The sequence below is a fragment of the Lolium rigidum genome, chromosome 7, assembly GCF_022539505.1.
Source record: "Lolium rigidum isolate FL_2022 chromosome 7, APGP_CSIRO_Lrig_0.1, whole genome shotgun sequence".
Taxonomy (NCBI): domain Eukaryota; kingdom Viridiplantae; phylum Streptophyta; class Magnoliopsida; order Poales; family Poaceae; genus Lolium; species Lolium rigidum.
The window spans coordinates 244,565,012-244,587,096 of NC_061514.1; the positions used below are offsets into that span (position 1 = coordinate 244,565,012).

The following is a 22,085-nucleotide window of genomic DNA, read 5'->3' on the forward strand; positions in this document are numbered from 1 at the left end:
AAAAGGCTCGACATCAATCATCAAAGCAAGATAGAATTCCATTAATTTTCAGAATATTTACAAGACATTACAAGGGGGAAATCCCTAACAAACTAGTGGGGTAGGCGTCGCCAAAGATACTTTGGCGACAGCATCAAAAGAAAAAAGAAAAGAAAGAAAGGGTGGTCTACTTGACCTCCGGCTTGGATGCGCTTGGAGCAGGAGTTGGTTTAACACCAAGGAAGGCAAGGATTGGTTTTGAGGGAGGCTTGGCAGCTTTAATTAGAGATTGTCATTCCTTCGTTTCCATCTCCCTTATGTCGCCAACCTTGGTCCAATCGACGTTTTGCTGGCTATCAGCAATCAGTGCGATGGTGCCCTCAACGCAAATCTTCGGGCCCTCTTGGCGAAGTTTGAGCCCAAGATCTCCTGGCACGTTGAAGTTTTTTGCAAGAGCAACAAAAGTGTTGGGCTCCTCTTTCTTCGGGAAGAAGTAGGGGAAAAGCTTCGACAGACCTGCCTCAGCGTCAGCAAGGCCTTCGCGTGCTTCATCCCCATGGATTTCAAGGAGGGTCAGCGCGTCGAGAAGCTCATCGCCTTCAGGGCCATCCACTTCGTATTCTTGACGAGTTCTCCCTGAAAACAAGCAAAGGGTAGCTCATAAATAAAGAATGCTCGAAAAATGTGAAGTAACCCGAGGAAATGCACAAGGATTCGAGCACTTACTAACAAAACGCCGACTTTGTGACTCCAAGCGACTGAGGATCTTTTCTTCTCGAGCAGCTTGCTCAGCTACTTTGTCGCTCAAAGCAGTTTCTGCGTCGTGAAGCCTCTTCCGAAGATCTTCAACACCAGCAGCATCTACCTTGGCCTTCTTGGCATCCGCTTCAGCCTTCTTACGAGCCTTTTCACTTTGCTCCAATTTTTGAGCAAGTGCATCAGCACGCTTGTTGGCTTCCGCAAGATTTTCTGACAAAATAGACAAAACCAGTCAAAATCACGACAAGAAAGGAGTGAGAAGTCGTGGGCCAAGAGACGCAGCAAAATATTACCTTCAGCTTTACTAGCATATTCGCGGTACCCGACGAATTGGGCACCGAAGCGGATGAATTCTTTGATCAAAGGCTAACGAAGAAAGATAGAAAAAGAAAGCGTCAATATAGTATAAAGCTCGACAGCACAAAGCAAAAATGAGGCAAACAAGGAAAAAAATCGATAGCATCGGAAAATACTTAGCACAAAAAAGAGAAGGGACTTACATCATCCAAAATAGGAGTCGTGGAACCACCCAATTGTAAGGCAGGCTCCGTGACTGATTCAACCCTTGAACTTTTTGGCGAAGGGACACGGGGGCTTGCGGGAGGAGTAGGCTGTTCGGTGTTTTGTTGAGGAGGCGACGATTCTTCTCCTTCAATTTGCAGTTCTGAAACAACTAAAGTACGCGACATACTCGTTCGAGCAGTCGCGTCAATAGCTTGTGTTTCTTCCTCGTCACCACTACAGTAAAATGGCGACAGTATAAGAAGCAAGATAGACAAAAAACGTCAAGAGCAAAACAGTAAGAAAGCAAGGGGTAACTTACGAGCTGACGAGGGCATCTTCGTATGGATTGAAATATGCCTTCCTATCTGAAGGACCAACTTCTTCGGCTTTGGAGGTGCCGGAATCTTCGACTTCATCCCTCTTCCTCTTGTTCCTTGGAGAAACAGCAGGAGGAAGGGAGTGTGTCGAGGCAGTGGCCTCAGACTCAGCGTCTTTTTCAGAAGAAGCCACGAATTTGTGAGAACCCGCGACTTCACTTTCAGGGCGCGAGGTGCTTTGGTGGTCATCATCGACAACGGTACGGTCTTCAACTTCTCCACCCTCAGGAAGAGGAGGAAGAGAAGCGAGAACGGGGTGGTTCTGAGATAAAGAAAGAGTGTCGATAAAAAAAAGCCAGCATGACAGTAGTCGATAAAATAGTAAAACTCGAGGAGACAATATAGCAACTAAAGAGGAAATATTACCTCGGGGAGGGGATTGGCGCCACTGTATGGCGTAACGCGGCAAGAAGATGGAACAGGATCCTTCTTGTTAAGCTTTGAAATCCTTCGGATCAGCTTCTCTAAGTCCTTCACAGGAAGTTCCTTGGAGAGCTTCTCGACATCTTCATCACCGGCATACATCCAAAGGGGATTTTTGCGAGCTTGCAGAGGTTGCACTCTAATCCTAAGGAAGTAGGCTGTGATTTGGATACCTGACAATTCCTTGCCACGGGTGTTCTGGAGCTCATGTATGCGAGTCATCAGCGCCTCTGTCGCCGATTTCTCTTCTTCGGTAGCTTCAGCATCCCAGGATCGCGGCGAAGAATCTTGGCTCTTCCATCAAAAGGAGCAATGTTGTACTCCACTGAATCGGAGCTCTCTTCGTGCACATAGAGCCATCTCTTGCGCCACCCTGATGACCCACAAGTATAGGGGATCGCAACAGTCTTCGCGGGAAGTAAAACCCAATTTATTGATTCGACACAAGGGGAGACAAAGAATACTTGTAAGCCTTAACATCAGAGTTGTCAATTCAGCTGCACCTGGAAACAGACTTGCTCGCAAGAGTTTATCAGTAGTAACAGTTTTATAGCAATAGCGATGAGTGAAATAACAGACAGCAGAGTAACAAAGACAGCAGTAGTGATTATAGTAAACAAGCAGGATTAAAATACCGTAGGCACAGGGATGGATGAACGGGCGTTGCATGGATGAGAGAAACTCATGTAACAATCAAGGCAGGGCATTTGCGAGATAATAATAAAACGGTATCCAAGTACTAATCAATCAATAGGCATGTGTTCCATATTTAGTCGTACGTGCTCGCAATGAGAAACTTGCACAACATCTTTTGTCCTACCAGCCGGTGGCAGCCAGGCCTCTAGGGAATCTCATCGGAAATTAAGGTACTCCTTTTAATAGAGCACCGGAGCAAAGCATTAACACTTCGTGAACACATGTGATCCTCATATCACCGCCTTCCCCTCCGGTTGTCCCAATTTCTGTCACTTTGGGGCCTCGGGTTCCGGAAAGCGATACGTGTACAGGTAAGATCATAAAGCAATGAATATCATCATGAATTGATAACATGTTCAGATCTGAGATCATGGCACTCGGGCCCTAGTGACAAGCATTAAGCATAACAAGTTGCAACAATATCATAAAAGTACCAATTACGGACACTAGGCACTATGCCCTAACAATCTTATGCTATTACATGACCAATCTCATCCAATCCCTACCATCCCCTTCAGCCTATAGCGGGGGAATTACTCACGCATGGATGGGGGAAACATGGCTGGTCGATGGAGAGGCGTCGGTGGTGATGATGGCGATGATCTCCTCCAATTCCCCGTCCCGGCGGAGTGCCAGAACGGAGTTTCTGGTCCCGAGACGGAGTTTCGCGACGGTGGCGGCGTACTGGATGGTTTTTGGCGATTTCTTCTAACCCCCTGTGCGTTTTTAGGTTGAAGGCGTTAAGTAGTCCAGAGGAGGGCGTCGGAGGCCGGCCGAGGGGGCCACACAGTAGGGCGGCGCGCCCCCCTCCTGGGCCGCGCCGGCCTAGTGTGTGGGGTCCTCGGGCCTCCACCTGGCTTGCCCTTCTGGCTCCGTCAATCTTCTGGAAAAATAAGACCTTTGGCATAAACCGAGGATTTTCCTGAAAGTTGGATTTCCGCACAAAAACGAGACACCAGAGCAGTTCTGCTGAAAACAGGGTTAGTCCGTGTTAGTTGTATCCAAAATACACAAATTAGAGGCAAAACAATAGCAAAAGTGTTCGGGAAAGTAGATACGTTTTGGACGTATCAACTCCCCCAAGCTTAGCGTATTGCTTGTCCTCAAGAAATTCAGTTAACAACTGAGTGCGATAAAAGAACTTTCACGAACACATTTGTTCATATGATGTAAATATTCTCATGATATGGCAAGTTCTTAAGCAATTCATAATAAGATACATGCAAATAAAATCATCTAATAGCTATGTCAATCATGGAAAAGGTACCAACAAATTAATAATGAGCATCATGAATCATATCTATCAGCACGATTGCAATGTTCATAGAAGGATATGATAAAGTGGTATCTCACTTGCCCGTATTTGTACATCAAAACATAAATGCTCGGGCACCTTTGAAGTTCATGGGAAGATTGGAAGTAGATATTATCAAAGACAAAAGCATCAAAGTTATACCACAGCTAATAATATTTTGGGACAAGCATATTGTACTAAGAATGACAGTTGTGCTCTCAAGAAGGTGCTCAAAGAAAGGATGGAGACTCAATGTAAAAGTAAAAGATTGACCCTTCGCAGAGGGAAGCAGGGATTAACATGTGCTAGAGCTTTTCATTTGTAAAACAGAAGTAAAATTATTTTGAGAGGTGTTTGTTGTTGTCAACGAATGATAGTGGGTACTCTAACTACCTCGTCAACCAGACTTTCAAGAGCGGCTCCCATGAAGGACGTTATCTCTACCAAAGCAAGGTAAATCATCCCTCTTCTCTTTTGTTTACACACGTATTTTAGTTTCATTACGGATGACACTCCCCCCAACCTTTGCTTACACAAGCCATGGCTAACCGAATCCTCGGGTGCCTTCCATCAATCACATACCATGGAGGAGTGTCTATTTGGAATTTAAGTTGCTTACTGATAAATCAGGGCAAAACATGTGAAGAGAATTATTAATGAAAGTTCATTAATTGGGGCTGGGAACCCCGTTGCCAGCTCTTTTTGCAAAATTATTGGATAAGCGAATGTGCCACTAGTCTATTATGAAAGTCTGTCAGGAGTAAATGATAAGATTGAAAGATAAACACCACATATTTCCTCATGAGCTATAAAACATCAACACAAATTAGAGAAGTATTTTGAAGGTTTAAAGGTAGCACATGAGAATTTACTTGGAATGGTTTGAAATGCCATGCATAGGTATTTATGGTGGACGCTCTGGAATAACTTGGTTTTCAGATGTTTGGAAGTACGAGCAGCGTTCCCGCTCAGTACAAGTGAAGGCTAGCAATAGACTGGGAAGCGACAATCAAGAGAGCAGTAACTATCATAATCATGCTTGCGACAAAATAAATTAACGGAGGCATAAAATTAATTGACTTTTGTTCAGTCATATGCATGCGTGAGCATGTGCCAAGTTGATTCAAGAGAATTATTCAGAGGAGGATACCACAATGTCATACCTATCTATGAATAAAATAATGCAAGCAATATTTATGATATGCTACTCTTATTAATAAATTGGAGCTAAGCATGAGAGATCATGAAATACTAGACTTTCTTAAATGACATATACCTCATATGAACCAACTAAGCATGCTCACATGGATGAGTATATGTACAAAGATGAAAACAAATAGAGTTCATACCAGCCTCTCACCACAGTCAGATTGTCGTATATCGTCACTATTGCCTTTTCACTTGTGTAGCTTGAATAATATTGAATGAAAACCAAGCTCCAGCCACCGAAGACCATTGAACTCATAATGAACTTTACAAAACCAAAGAAGAACAGCAAATATTTTTGGTGTTTTCGAATTGGAAACAAAAACAAAAGGAAACAAGCGAACAAAGTAAAATCTTTTTGGATTTTCTTATAGCAAACCAACGATAGAAAGCAAAGCGAAATAAAAGCAAGAAACCAAAATAAACAAGTGGTGAAGAGAAACAACAGAAATATTTTTGGTGTTTTCGAATTGGAAACAAAAACAAAAGGAAACAAGCGAACAAAGTAAAATCTTTTTGGATTTTCTTATAGCAAACCAACGATAGAAAGCAAAGCGAAATAAAAGCAAGAAACCAAAATAAACAAGTGGTGAAGAGAAACAACAGAAATATTTTTGTTCTTTTTGTGTTTTAGGAAACAAACAAAGCAGAAACAAAAAAATGAAAACTAAAAGAGTCACACAAACACAAAGCAGCAGGAATTCGTCAAACTTGACAACAGTACAGTAATCGATTTTTAAGAAATTCTTCCGCTGCTCAACTCGAAAAGTGTTCAACTAATGAAAGTTAGATAATAACCTGGGGAACATGCACAAAAATTGGCTTCGCAAAATAACGTACTGGCTGTTTTTGAGAAATTTTTTAGTATCAGTCCAGAATCTGTTTTCAATCAGCACTTCCCCAAATATCATTTCCCTCTTATTAGAAAACCACTTTAAGAAGCTAAACAAGTATATACAAGTATCCAGGAACCATAATATGCAAAGAATGAGTGATGCCGGTATACCTCCCCCCAAACTTAGGTTTTTGGCCTAAGTGGAGATCAACCCCAGCGAGGGTCAGGATTCCACACCGGTGGGTGATACATAGTGTAGTCATAATAAGATCCCGGTGCAGAAGGAAAGGGCGAAGGCTCCTCATGCCCAACATGTTGATGTGAAGAACTTGCTGCATCGGATGACGAGTCGAGGCGTTCCGCGGCCTCCTCCGTGCCGTCTCTTGCATGATGGCCATCTCCCTCTATGTATGCATTCAGTTCACCTTCCGTGACTGACCAATCCTTCCTGGAATCAAGGTTAAATAGAACAGGTGCAGGTGATGCGTGTAGTTGACACGTCCGTTGGGAACCCCAAGAGGAAGGTGTGATGCGCACAGTAGCAAGTTTCCCTCAGTAACAAACCAAGGTTTAATCGAACCAGTAGGAGTCAAGAAGCACGTCGAAGGTTGATGGCGGCGGGATGTAGTGCGGCACAACACCAGGGATTCCAGCGCCAACGTGGAACCTGCACAACACAACCAAAGTACTTTGCCCCAACGAAACAGTGAGGTTGTCAATCTCACCGGCTTGCTGTAACAAAGGATTAGATGTATAGTGTGGATGATGATTGTTTGCGTGAAAACGAGTAGAACAAGTATTGCAGTAGATTGTATTCGATGTAAAAGAATAGGACCGGGGTCCACAGTTCACTAGAGGTGTCTCTCCCATAAGATAAATAACATGTTGGGTGAACAAATTACAGTTGGGCAATTGACAAATAGAGAGGGCATGACCATGCACATACATGATATGATGAGTATAGTGAGATTTAATTGGGCATTACGACAAAGTACATAGGCCGCTATCCAAGCATGCATCTATGCCTAAAAAGTCCACCTTCGAGGTTATCATCCGAACCCCTTCCGGCATTAAGTTGCAAACAACGAGACAATTGCATTAAGTATGGTGCGTAATGTAATCAATAACTACATCCTCGGACATAGCATCAATGTTTTATCCCTTGTGGCAACAAGCACATCCACAACCTTAGAACTTTCCGTCACCGTCCTGCATTTAATGGAGGCATGAACCCACTATCGAGCATAAATACTCCCTCTTGGAGTTAAGAGTAAAAACTTGGCCGAGCCTCTACTAATAACGGAGAGCATGCAAGATCATAAACAACACATAGGTAATAGATTGATAATCAACATAACATAATATTCTCTATCCATCGGATCCCAACAAACACAACATATAGCATTACGGATTGATGATCTTGATCATGTTAGGCAGCTCACAAGATCCGACAATGAAGCACATAAGGAGAAGACGACCATCTAGCTACTGCTATGGACCCATAGTCCAGGGGTGAACTACTCACTCATCACTCCGGGGGCGACCATGGCGGTGAAGAGTCCTCCGGGAGATGATGCCCCTCTCCAGACAGGGTGCCGGAGGCGATCTCCCGAATCCCCCGAGATGGGATTGGCGGCGGCGGCGTCTGCGGAAGGTTTTCCGTATCGTGGCTCTCGGCATCGGGGGTTTCGCGACGAAGACTATATGTAGGCGGAAGGGCAGGTCAGGGGGCCACACGAGGGCCCCACACAACAGGCCGGCGCGGCCAAGGCCCAGGCCGCGCCGCCCTGTTGTCTGGCCACCTCGTGGCCCCACTTCGTAAGTCCTCTGGTCTTCTGGAAGCTTCGTGCAAAAATAGGCCCCTGGGCGTTGATTTCGTCCAATTCCGAGAATATTTTCTTACTAGGATTTCTGAAACAAAAAACAGCAGAAAACAGCAACTGGCTCTTCGGCATCTTGTTAATAGTTTAGTGCCGGAAAATGCATAAATACGACATAAAGTATGCATAAAACATGTAGATATCATCAATAATGTGGCATGGAACATAAGAAATTATCGATACGTCGGAGACGTATCAGCATCCCCAAGCTTAGTTCCTGCTCGTCCCGAGCAGGTAAACGATAACAAAGATAATTTCTGGAGTGACATGCCATCATAACCTTGATCATACTATTGTAAGCATATGTAATGAATGCAGCGATCAAAACAATGGTAATGACATGAGTAAACAAATGAATCATAAAGCAAAGACTTTTCATGAATAGTACTTTCAAGACAAGTATCAATAAGTCTTGCATAAGAGTTAACTCATAAAGCAATAAATCAAAGTAAAGGTATTGAAGCAACACAAAGGAAGATTAAGTTTCAGCGGTTGCTTTCAACTTATAACATGTATATCTCATGGATATTGTCAATCTAAAGTAATATAACAAGTGCAATATGCAAGTATGTAGGAATCAATGCACAGTTCACACAAGTGTTTGCTTCTTGAGGTGGAGAGAGATAGGTGAACTGACTCAACATAAAAGTAAAAGAAAGGCCCTTCGCAGAGGGAAGCATTGATTGCTATATTTGTGCTAGAGCTTTGATTTTGAAAACAAGAAACAATTTTGTCAACGGTAGTAATAAAGCATATGTATCATGTAAATTATATCTTACAAGTTGCAAGCCTCATGCATAGTATACTAATAGTGTCCGCACCTTGTCCTAATTAGCTTGGATTACCGGGATTATCATCGCAATACACATGTTTTAACCAAGTGTCACAAAGGGGTACCTCTATGCCGCTCGTACAAAGGTCTAAGGAGAAAGCTCGCATTGGATTTCTCGCTTTTGATTATTCTCAATTTAGACATCCATACCGGGACAACATAGACAACAGATAATGGACTCCTCTTTAATGCATAAGCATGTAGCAACAATTAATGTTCTCATATGAGATTGAGGATATATGTCCAAAACTGAAATTTCCGCCATGGATCATGGCTTTAGTTAGCGGCCCAATGTTCTTCTCTAACATTATGCATGCTCTAACCATTAAATGAGTGGTAAATCTCCCTTACTTCGTACAAGACGGACATGCATAGCAACTCACATGATATTCAACAAAGAGTAGTTGATGGCGTCCCCAGGAACATGGTTACCGCTCAACAAACAACTTAATAAGAGATAAAGTGCATAAGTACATATTCAATACCACAATAGTTTTTAAGCTATTTGTCCCATGAGCTATATATTGCAAAGGTAAAGAATGGAAATTTTAAAGGTAGCACTCAAGCAATTTACTTTGGAATGGCGGAGAAATACCATGTAGTAGGTAGGTATGGTGGACACAAATGGCATAGTGGTTGGCTCAAGGATTTTGGATGCATGAGAAGTATTCCCTCTCGATACAAGGTTCAGGCTAGCAAGGTTATTTGAAACAAACACAAGGATGAACCGGTGCAGCAAAACTCACATAAAAGACATATTGTAAACATTATAAGACTCTACACCGTCTTCCTTGTTGTTCAAACTCAATACTAGAAATTATCTGGACTTTAGAGAGACCAATTATGCAAACCAAATTTTAGCAAGCTCTATGTATTTCTTCATTAATAGGTGCAAAGTATATGACGCAAGAGCTTAAACATGAGCACAACAATTGCCAAGTATCAAATTATTCAAGACATTTTAGAATTACTACATGTAGCATTTCCCGATTCCAACCATATAACAATTTAACGAAGAAGATTCAACCTTCGCCATCAATACTATGAGTAAAGCCTAAGGACATATTTGTCCATATGCAACAGCGGAGCGTGTATCTATCCCCCACAATGAATGCTAGGATCCATTTTATTCAAACAAAAACAAAAAACAAAAACAAACCGACGCTCCAAGCAAAGCACATAAGATGTGATGGAATAAAAATATAGTTTCGGGGAGGAACTCGATAATGTTGTCGATGAAGAAGGGGATGCCTTGGGCATCCCCAAGCTTAGACGCTTGAGTCTTCTTAAAATATGCAGGGGTGAACCACCGGGGCATCCTCAAGCTTAGAGCTTTCACTCTCCTTGATCATATTGTATCATCTCCCTCTCTTGATCCTTGAAAACTTCCTCCACACCAAACTCAAAACAACTCATTAGAGGGTTAGTGCAAAATTAAAATTTACATGTTCAGAGGTGACATAATAATTATTAACACTTCTGGACATTGCACAAAGCTACTGAAAGTCAATGGAATAGAAAAATCCATCAAGCATAGCAAAACAGGCAATGCGAAATAAAAGGCAGAATCTGTCAAAACAGAACAGTTCGTAAAGACGAATTTTATTGAGGCACCAAACTTGCTCAGATGAAAATTCTCAAATTGAATGAAAGTTGCGTACATATCTGAGGATCACTCATGTAAATTGGCATAATTTTCTGAGTTACCTACAGAGAATTAGGCCCAGATTCGTGACAACAAAGAAATCTGTTTCTGCGCAGTAATCCAAATCTAGTATGAACCTTACTATCAAAGACTTTACTTGGCACAACAATGCACAAAACTAAGATAAGGAGAGGTTGCTACAGTAGTAACAACTTCCAAGACTCAAATATAAAATAAAAGTACTGTAGTAAAAAACATGGGTTGTCTCCCATAAGCGCTTTTCTTTAACGCCTTTCAGCTAGGCGCAGAAAGTGTATATCAAGTGTTATCAAGAGACGAATTATCAACATCATAATTTGTTCTAATAATAGAATCAAAAGGTAACTTCATTCTCTTTCTAGGGAAGTGTTCCATACCTTTCTTGAGAGGAAATTGATATTTAATATTACCTTCCTTCATATCAATGATAGCTCCAACAGTTTGAAGAAAAGGTCTTCCCAATATAATAGGACAAGATGCATTGCATTCAATATCCAAGACAACAAAATCAACGGGGACAAGGTTATTGTTAACGGTAATGCGAACATTATCAACTCTCCCTAAAGGTTTCTTTGTAGAATGATCAGCAAGATTAACATCCAAATAACAATTTTTCAATGGTGGCAAGTCAAGCATATTATAGATTTTCTTAGGCATAACGGAAATACTTGCACCAAGATCACATAAAGCATTACAATCAAAGTCATTTACCTTCATCTTAATGATGGGCTCCCAACCATCCTCTAGCTTCCTTGGAATAGAAGCTTCACGTTCTAGTTTCTCTTCTCTAGCTTTTATGAGAGCATTTGTAATATGTTTTGTGAAAGCCAAGTTTATAGCACTAGCATTAGGACTCTTAGCAAGTTTTTGTAAGAACTTTATAACTTCAGAGATGTGGCAATCATCAAAATCCAAACCATTATAATCTAAATCAATGGGATCATCATCCCCAATGTTGGAAAAAAATTCAGCAGTTTTATCACAGGCAGTTTCAGCAGTTTTAGCAGTTTCCGGCAGTTTTGCAAGCTTTGCATTAGAAGTGGAAACATTGCCAACACCAATTCTTTTACCATTATTAGTAGGAGGTGCAGAAACATGTGGAGCATTAGCATTGCTAGTGGTGGTAATAGTCCAAACTTTAGCTATATTATCTTCTTTAGCATTTTCTTCTTTCTCCCACCTAGCACGCAATTCGGCCATCAATCTTATATTCTCATTAATTCTAACTTGGATGGCATTTGCTGTAGTAACAATTTTATTATTATGATTTTCATTAGGCATAACTTTCGATTTCAAAAGATCAACATCAGCAACAAGACTATCGACTTTAGAAGCAAGTGTATCAATTTTCCCAAGCTTTTCTTCAACAGATTTGTTAAAAGCAGTTTGTGTACTAATAAATTCTTTAAGCATAGCTTCAAGTCCAGGGGGTGTGTTCCTATTATTGTTGTAAGAATTCCTAAGAATTACCATAACCGTTACCATTATTATAAGGATATGGCCTATAGTTATTATTAGAATTGTTCCGATAAGCATTGTTGTTGAAATTATTATTTTTAATGAAGTTTACATCAACATGTTCTTCTTGAGCAACCAATGAAGCTAACGGAACATTATTAGGATCAACATTAGTCCTATCATTCACAAGCATATACATAATAGCATCAATCTTATCACTCAAGGAGGAGGTTTCTTCGACAGAATTTACCTTCTTACCTTGTGGAGCTCTTTCCGTGTGCCATTCAGAGTAATTAATCATCATATTATCAAGAAGATTTGTTGCTTAACCAAGAGTGATGGACATAAAGGTACCTCCAGCAGCTGAATCCAATAGGTTCCGCGAAGAAAAGTTCAGTCCAACATAAAAGGTTTGGATGATCATCCAAGTAGTCAGTCCATGGGTTGGGCAATTTTTAACCAAAGATTTCATTCTTTCCCAAGCTTGTGCAACATGCTCATTATCCAATTGTTTAAAATTCATTATGCTACTCCTCAAAGATATAATTTTAGCAGTGGGGTAATATCTACCAATAAAAGCATCCTTGCATTTAGTCCATGAATCAATACTATTTCTAGGCAGAGATAGCAACCAATCTTTAGCTCTTCCTCTTAATGAGAAAGGAAACAATTTTAATTTTATAATGTCACCATCTACATCCTTATACTTTTGCATTTCACATAGTTCAACAAAATTATTAAGATGGGCAGCAGCATCATCAGAACTAACACCGAGAAAATTGCTCTCTCATAACAAGATTCGATAAAGCGAGGTTTAATTTCAAAGAATTCTGTCGTAGTAGCAGGTGGAGCAATAGGTGTGCATAAGAAATCATTATTATTTGTGGTTGTGAAGTCACACAACTTAGTATTTTCAGGAGTACCCATTTTAGCAGTAGTAAATAAAGCAAACTAAATAAAGTAAATGAAAGTAACTAATTTTTTTGTGTTTTTAATATGGAGAACAAGACAGTAAATAAAGTAAAGCTAGCAACTAATTTTTTTGTGTTTTAATATAAGTGCTGCAAACAAAGTAGTAAATAAAATAAAGCAAGACAAAAACAAAGTAAAGAGATTGGATTGTGGAGACTCCCCTTGCAGCGTGTCTTGAGCTCCCGACAACGGCGCCGGAAATTTGCTTGATGCGTGTAGTTGACACGTCCGTTGGGAACCCCAAGAGGAAGGTGTGATGCGCACGATAGCAAGTTTCCCTCGGTAATAAACCAAGGTTTAATCGAACCGAGTAGGAGTCAAGAAGCACATCGAAGGTTGATGGCGGCGGGATGTAGTGCGGCGCAACACCAGGGATTCCGGCGCCAACGTGGAACCCGCACAACACAACCAAAGTACTTTGCCCCAATGAAACGGTGAGGTTGTCAATCTCACCGGCTTGCTGTAACAAAGGATTAGATGTATAGTGTGGATGGTGATTGTTTGCGAGAAAACGAGTAGAACAAGTATTGCGGTAGATTGTATTCGATGTAAAAGAATAGGACCGGGGTCCACAGTTCACTAGAGGTGTCTCTCCCATAAGATAAATAGCATGTTGGGTGAACAAATTACGGTTGGGCAATTGACAAATAGAGAGGGCATGACCATGCACATACATGATATGATGAGTATAGTGAGATTTAATTGGGCATTACGACAAAGTACATAGACCGCTATCCAGCATGCATCTATGCCTAAAAAGTCCACCTTCAGGTTATCATCCGAACCCCTTCCAGTATTAAGTTGCAAACAACAGCCAATTGCATTAAGTATGGTGCGTAATGTAATCAATAACTACATCCTCGGACATAGCATCAATGTTTTATCCCTAGTGACAACAGCACATCCACAACCTTAGAACTTTCTGTCATTGTCCCAGATTTAATGGAGGCATGAACCCACTATCGAGCATAAATACTCCCTCTTGGAGTTAAGAGTAAAAACTTGGCCGAGCCTCTACTAATAACGGAGAGCATGCAAGATCATAAACAACACATAGGTAATAGATTGATAATCAACATAACATAATATTCTCTATCCATCGGATCCCAACAAACACAACATATAGCATTACAGATAGATGATCTTGATCATGTTAGGCAGCTCACAAGATCCGAAAATGAAGCACATAAGGAGAAGACGACCATCTAGCTACTGCTATGGACCCATAGTCCAGGGGTGAACTACTCACTCATCACTCCGGAGGCGACCATGGCGGTGAAGAGTCCTCCGGGAGATGATTCCCCTCTCCGGCAGGGTGCCGGAGGTGATCTCCTGAATCCCCCGAGATGGGATTGGCGGCGGCGGCGTCTCCGGAAGGTTTTCCGTATCGTGGCTCTCGATGCGGGGGTTTCGCGACGAAGACTATATGTAGGCGGAAGGGCAGGTCGGGGGCCACACGAGGGCCCCACACAACAGGCCGGCGCGGCCAAGGCCCGGGCCGCGCCGCCCTGTTGTCACGGCCACCTCGTGGCCCCACTTCGTAAGTCCTCCGGTCTTCCGGAAGCTTCGTGCAAAAATAGGCCCTCGGGCGTTGATTTCGGCCAATTCCGAGAATATTTCCTTACTAGGATTTCTGAAACCAAAAACAGCAGAAAACAGCAATTGGCTCTTCGGCATCTCGTTAATAGGTTAGTGCCGGAAAATGCATAAATACGACATAAAGTTTGCATAAAACATGTAGATATCATCAATAATGTGGCATGGAACATAAGAAATTATCGATACGTCGGAGACGTATCAGCGAGGCAATCCTACTAGTTTTTCAGTTTTCTTAGTTGTTCTCCAAGTTTTCTTGTAAAATGTCATCTTGTAAGACAGGTTACTCAAATTAGACGAATCAGAAACAAATTCATGCTTAATCATGGAGACTATGTCAAGTTTCTCTATGGAGAGCTGAATATCAAGATGGTGAGGTTCTACACCATGCAAAGCTAATAAACGAGAGGCGATGAGACCTCCACAAATTCATCCCTTCTCACGGTTAGTAGCAAGTCTATAGGCTATCAAAGCACCCAAGTTGTAAGTCCTATCACCATGTAATGCAGCAGCTAAAAAAAGCTAAATCCTGGATAGATAACTTACTTGCATTATTTCTAGCAAGAACGCACTTGGTGATGAAATAAGCAAAGTAATGAATAGCTGGGAGTTGAATACTACTGATTTTACCACCATCCTCTGAGAAGCTTCTTCCATGACAAATCATCTTGTAGAGATTCAAGAGCTCCTGCGGCAGTCCCCTTATCTTCTCGCATGATCCCCATTGTGGCACTCTAATTGCTGCACAAAAGTCATCGAATGGCAAGTTGACAGTTTTATTATAAATTTTGTATCGAACCATGGGGTTAGTCTGGGACCAATTGAATTCAAAATCTTGCACTACAGATATGGTCAGTTTTGCATATTGGTATGGTTCACCAACAACAAAATTTCCCAAACCTGCCTTGGAAATCAGATTTTGAACATCTTGCAAGATTCCTGCACTTCTCATAAAATCAACGCACAGGTAGTAAGAGGGGTATACTCCTTCTTCGCGGTGAACTCTCATAACCTGTTGCAACTCCAATTCTTGTTGGTTGAGTTGGTGCTTATTCCACTCCATTTTCTGAAATTTTTCAACAATCATTATAAAATTTGATTTGGTGACATATAATTGAGGGAAACTACTATAGGAACTTGCTAGAGTACTAATCATGCATTAACACTAGTTTTTACCACTTAGAACAAGCATGCAAGCTCACTAAACATGGTACCTACAGCAGCAAAATATTCAAGATATACTCAACCAAACAAAATTCTACTTGGATAATCGGAGGAGTCACATACCGGAGAGCAAATGTGCCAAATTTCAGACAGAAATCTGGGCTGAGCAAAGAGATCGAGAAATCTTGAGCTCTTTAGCAGAAACGCGAGTGAGAGAAAGCTGGTGCGAGTTTTTTCGGGAGAGAGAATGAGATGGGAGAAAGAGATGAAGAAGTGGGGCAAGGAGGGGCCCACACACCAGGGTGGCGCGCCCCCCTTGCTGGCCGCGCCGGCCTGTGGGGTGCCACCCTGGGGTGCCTGATGTCTACGGGAGCTTCTATTCTTGTAGACAGTGTTGGGCCTCGAAGAGCAGAGGTTTGTAGAACAGCAGCAAGTTTCCCTTAAGTGGATCACCCAAGGTTTATCGAACTCAGGGAGGAAGGTCAAAGATATCCCTCTCATGCAACCCTGCAACCACAAAGCAAGAAGTCTCTTGTTTCCCCAACACACCTAATAGGTGCACTAGTTCGGCGAAGAGATAGTGAAATACGGGTGGTATGAATGAATATGAGCAGTAGTAACGGCGCTAGAAAATAGCTTGGCTGGCGTGTAGTTGATGGTGGTAATATGGTAGCGATAGTAACGCAGTAGAAACGATAAACAAGCAGCGATAGCGATATTTAGGAACAAGGCCTAGGGATTACACTTTCACTAGTGGACACTCTCAACTTTGATCACATAACAGAATAGATAGATGCATACTCTACACTCTTTTGTTGGATGATGAACACCATTGCGTAGGATTACACGAACCCTCAATGCCGGAGTTAACAAGCTCCACAATTCAATGTTCATATTTAAATAACCTTAGAGTGCATGAAAGATCAACACGACTAAACCAAGTACTAACATAGCATGCACACTGTCACCTTCACACTTATGTAGGAGGAATAGATCACATCAATACCATCATAGCAATAGTTAACTTCATAATCTACAAGAGATCACAATCATAGCCTACGCCAAGTACTAACACGGATGCACACACTGTCACCATTACACCGTGCAGGAGGAATAAAACTACTTTAATAACATCACTAGAGTAGCACATAGATAAATTGTGATACAAAACACATTGCAATCATAAAGAGATATAAATAAGCACTTCACTACGCCATTCACAGTGAATAAGTATTCTGTGAAATATAGCCTAAGAGACCCACACGGTGCACACACTGTCACCTTTACACACGTGGGACAAGGAGTCTCCGGAGATCACATAAGTAAAATTCACTTGACTAGCATAATGACATCTAGATTACAAGCATCATCATATGAATCTCAATCATGTAAGGCAGCTCATGAGATTATTGTATTGAAGTACATAGGAGAGAGATGAACCACATAGCTACCGGTACAGCCCCGAGCCTCGATGGAGAACTACTCCCTCCTCATGGGAGACAAGCAGCGTTGATGGAGATGGCGGTGGTGTCGATGGAGGAGCCTTCCGGGGGCACTTCCCCGCCCCGGCGGCGTGCCGGAACAGAGACTCCTGTTCCCCAGATCTTGGCTTCGCGATGGCGGCGGCTCTGGAAGGTTTCTCGTACCGTGGCTTTCCCCGTATCGAGGTTTTAGGTCTGGGGGCTTCTTATAGGCGAAGAGGCGGCGTCAGAGGGTCGAAGAGGCGGCGACACCATAGGGTGGCGCGGGCCACACCCAGGCCGCGCCGGCCTATGGTCTGGTGGGCTCGTGGCCCCCCTCCGGTCCTTCCCGGGTGTTCCGGAAGCTTCGTGGAAAAATAGGATGCTTGGGTTTTGATTTCGTTCGATTCCGAGAATATTTCCTTACTAGGATTTCCGGAGCCAAAAACAGCAGAAAACGAGAACCGGCCCTTCGGCATCTCGTCAATAGGTTAGTTCCGGAAAACGCATAAATATGACATAAAATGTGCATATAACATGTAGATATCATCAATAATGTGGCATGGAACATAAGAAATTATCGATACGTCGAGACGTATCAGCATCCCCAAGCTTAGTTCCTGCTCGTCCCGAGCAGGTAAACGATAAACAAAGATAATTTCTGGAGTGACATGCCATCATAAACTTGATCATACTATTGTAAACATATGTAATGAATGCAGCGATCAAAACAATGGTAATGCCATGAGTAAACAACTGAATCATAAAGCAAAGACTTTTCATGAATAGCACTTTCAAGACAGGCATCAATAAGTCTTGCATAAGAGTTAACTCATAAAGCAATAATTTAAAGTAAAGACATTGAAGCAACACAATGGAAGATTAAGTTTCAGCGGTTGCTTTCAACTTGTAACATGTATATCTCATGGATAGTTGTCAATGCAAAGCAATATAACAAGTGCAATAAGCAAGTATGTAAGAATTAATGCACAGTTCACACAAGTGTTTGCTTCTTGAGGTGGAGAGAAATAGGTGAACTGACTCAACATAAAAGTAGAAGAATGGTCCTTCAAAGAGGAAAGCATCGATTTCTATATTTGTGCTAGAGCTTTTATTTTGAAAACATGAAACAATTTTGTCAACGGTAGTAATAAAGCATATGAGTTATGTAAATTATATCTTACAAGTTGCAAGCCTCATGCATAGTATACTAATAGTGCCCGCACCTTGTCCTAATTAGCTTGCACTACCGGATCATCGCAATACACATGTTTTAACCAAGTATCACAATGGGGTACCTCCATGCCGCCCTGTACAAAGGTCTAAGGAGAAAGCTCGCATTTTGGATTTCTCGCTTTTGATTATTCTCAACTTAGACATCCATACCGGGACAACATGGACAACAGATAATGGACTCCTCTTTAATGCATAAGCATGTGGCAACAATTATTATTCTCATATGAGATTGAGGATATATGTCCAAAACTGAAACTTCCACCATGATTCATGACTTTAGTTAGCGGCCCAATGTTCTTCTCTAACAATATGCATGCTCCAACCATTAAGGTGGTAGATCTATCTTACTTCAGACAAGACGGACATGCATAGCAACTCACATGATATTCAACAAAGAGTAGTTGATGGCGTCCCCGAAACATGGTTATCGCACAACAAGCAACTTAATAAGAGATAAAGTGCATAAGTACATATTCAATACCACAATAGTTTTTAAGCTATTTGTCCCATGAGCTATATATTGCAAAGGCGAATGATGGAAATTTTAAAGGTACCACTCAAGCAATTTACTTTGGAATGGCGGAGAAATACCATGTAGTAGGTAGGTATGGTGGACACAAATGGCATAGTGGTTGGCTCAAGGATTTTGGATGCATGAGAAGTATTCCCTCTCGATACAAGGTTTAGGCTAGCAAGGCTATTTGAAACAAACACAAGGATGAACCGGTGCAGCAAAACTCACATAAAAGACATATTGTAAACATTATAAGACTCTACACCGTCTTCCTTGTTGTTCAAACTCAATACTAGAAATTATCTAGACCTTAGAGAGACCAATTATGCAAACCAAATTTTAGCAAGCTCTATGTATTTCTTCATTAATAGGTGCAAAGTATATGATGCAAGAGCTTAAACATGAGCACAACAATTGCCAAGTATCAAATTATTCAAGACATCATACCAATTACTACATGTAGCATTTTCCGTTTCCAACCATATTACAATTAACGAAGCAGTTTCAACCTTCGCCATGAATATTATGAGCTAAGAACACATGTGTTCATATGAACTAGAGGAGCGTGTCTCTCTCCCACACAAGCATGTATTTATTCAGAGAATGAAAATAACAAAACAAAAATAAAAGCACACAGACGCTCCAAGTAAAGTACATAAGATGTGACCGAATAAAAATATAGTTTCAAGAGAAGGAACCTGATAATTTGTCGATGAAGAAGGGGATGCCTTGGGCATCCCCAAGCTTAGACAGCTTGAGTCTTCTTAAAATATGCAGGGGTGAACCACCGGGGCATCCCCAAGCTTAGAGCTTTCACTCTTCTTGATCATAGTATATCATCCTCCTCTCTTGACCCTTGAAAACTTCCTCCACACCAAACTCGAAAAAACTCATTAGAGGGTTAGTGCACAATAAAAATTAACATGTTCAGAGGTGACACAATCATTCTTAACACTTCTGGACATTTCATAAAGCTACTGGACATTAATGGAACAAAGAAATTCATCCACCATAGCAAAAGAGGCAATGCGAAATAAAAGGCAGAATCTGTCAAAGCATAACAGTCCGTAAAGATGGATTTTATTGAGGCACCAGACTTGCTCAAATGAAAATGCTCAAATTAAATGAAAGTTGCGTACATATCTGAGGATCACTCACGTAAATTGGCATAATTTTCTGAGTTACCTACAGAGAATTAGGCCCAGATTCGTGACGAGCAAGAAATATGTTTCGTGCAGGTAATCCAAATCTAGTATGAACCTTACTATCAAAGACTTTACTTGGCACAACAATGCAACAAAACTAAGATAAGGAGAGGTTGCTACAGTAGTAACAACTTCCAAGACACAAATATAAAACAAAATTACTGTAGCGAAATAAACACATGGGTTATCTCCCAAGAAGTTCTTTCTTTATAGCCATTAAGATGGGCTCAGCAGTTTTAATGATGCACTCGCAAGAAATAGTATTGGAAGCAAAAGAGAGCATCAAGAGGCAAATTCAAAACACATTTAAGTCTAACATGCTTCCTATGAAAAGGAATCTTGTAAATAAACAAGTTCATGAGGAGCAAAGTAACAAGCATAGGAAGATAAAACAAGTGTAGCTTCAAAAATTTCAGCACATAGAGAGGCATTTTAGTAACATGAAAATTTCTACAACCATATTTTCCTCTCTCATAATAACTTTCAGTAGCAACATGAGCAAACTCAACAATATAACTATCACATAAAGCATTCTTATCATGAGTATCATGCATAAAATTATTACTCTCCACATAAGCATAATCAATTTTATTAGTAATAGTGGGAGCAAATTCAACAAAGTAGCTATCATTATTATTCTCATCATCAATTATAGGAGGCATATTGTAATCATAATCAAATTTATCCTCCATAACAGGCGGTACTAAAAGACCAATATCATTATAATCATCATAAATAGGAGGCAAAGTATCATCAAAGTAAATTTTCTCCTCAATGCTTGGGGGACTAAAAAGATCATGCTCATCAAAACCAGCTTCCCCAAGCTTAGAATTTTCCATATCATTAGCAACAATGGTGTTCAAAGCGTTCATACTAATATTACTACCGAGCATGCAAATAAGATTCCATAGGTTTTTTAATTTTCGCATCAAACCATCCATGTCTTAAATCAGGAAATAGAATAAGAAGCTCATTGGTGTCCATTATGCCTAACTAGTGTAAACAAGAAACAAAAAGATGCAATTGCAGGATCTAAAGGAAATAGCTTCGAGTACTTACAACGGTGAAAATAGCTTAGTAGCCGAGATCCGGAGTGTGAGTACCTTTTACCTTTCCTCCCCGGCAACGGCGCCGTGAAAATAGCTTGATGTCTACGGGAGCTTCTATTCTTGTAGACAGTGTTGGGCCTCCAAGAGCAGAGGTTTGTAGAACAGCAGCAAGTTTCCCTTAAGTGGATCACCCAAGGTTTATCGAACTCGGGGAGGAAGAGGTCAAAGATATCCCTCTCATGCAACCCCGCAACCACAAAGCAAGAAGTCTCTTGTGTCCCCAACACACCTAATAGGTGCACTAGTTCGGCGAAGAGATAGTGAAATACAGGTGGTATGAATGAATATTTGCAAGTAGTAACGGCGCCGTGAAAATAGCTTGCCGGCGTGTAGTTGATGGTGGTAATATGGTAGCAGTAGTAACGTAAAGAAAACGAGAAACAAGCAACGATAGCGATATTTAGGAACAAGGCCTAGGGATTACACTTTCACTAGTGGACACTCTCAACTTTGATCACATAACAGAATAGATAGATGCATACTCTACACTCTTTTGTTGGATGATGAACACCATTGCGTAGGATTACACGAACCCTCAATGCCGGAGTTAACAAGCTCCACAATTCAATGTTCATATTTAAATAACCTTAGAGTGCATGAAAGATCAACACGACTAAACCAAGTACTAACATAGCATGCACACTGTCACCTTCACACTTATGTAGGAGGAATAGATCACATCAATACCATCATAGCAATAGTTAACTTCATAATCTACAAGAGATCACAATCATAGCCTACGCCAAGTACTAACACGGATGCACACACTCGTCACCATTACACCGTGCGGGAGGAATAAAACTACTTTAATAACATCACTAGAGTAGCACATAGATAAATTGTGATACAAAACACATTGCAATCATAAAGAGATATAAATAAGCACTTCACTACGCCATTCA

General features: G+C 41.2%; 1 pseudogene; it reads right to left on the reverse strand.

Annotated features, from left to right (window-relative positions):
* Positions 1–552: 552 nt before the first annotated feature.
* Positions 553–22,085, reverse strand: part of LOC124672594 — a 51,146-nt pseudogene continuing 29,613 nt past the window's right edge.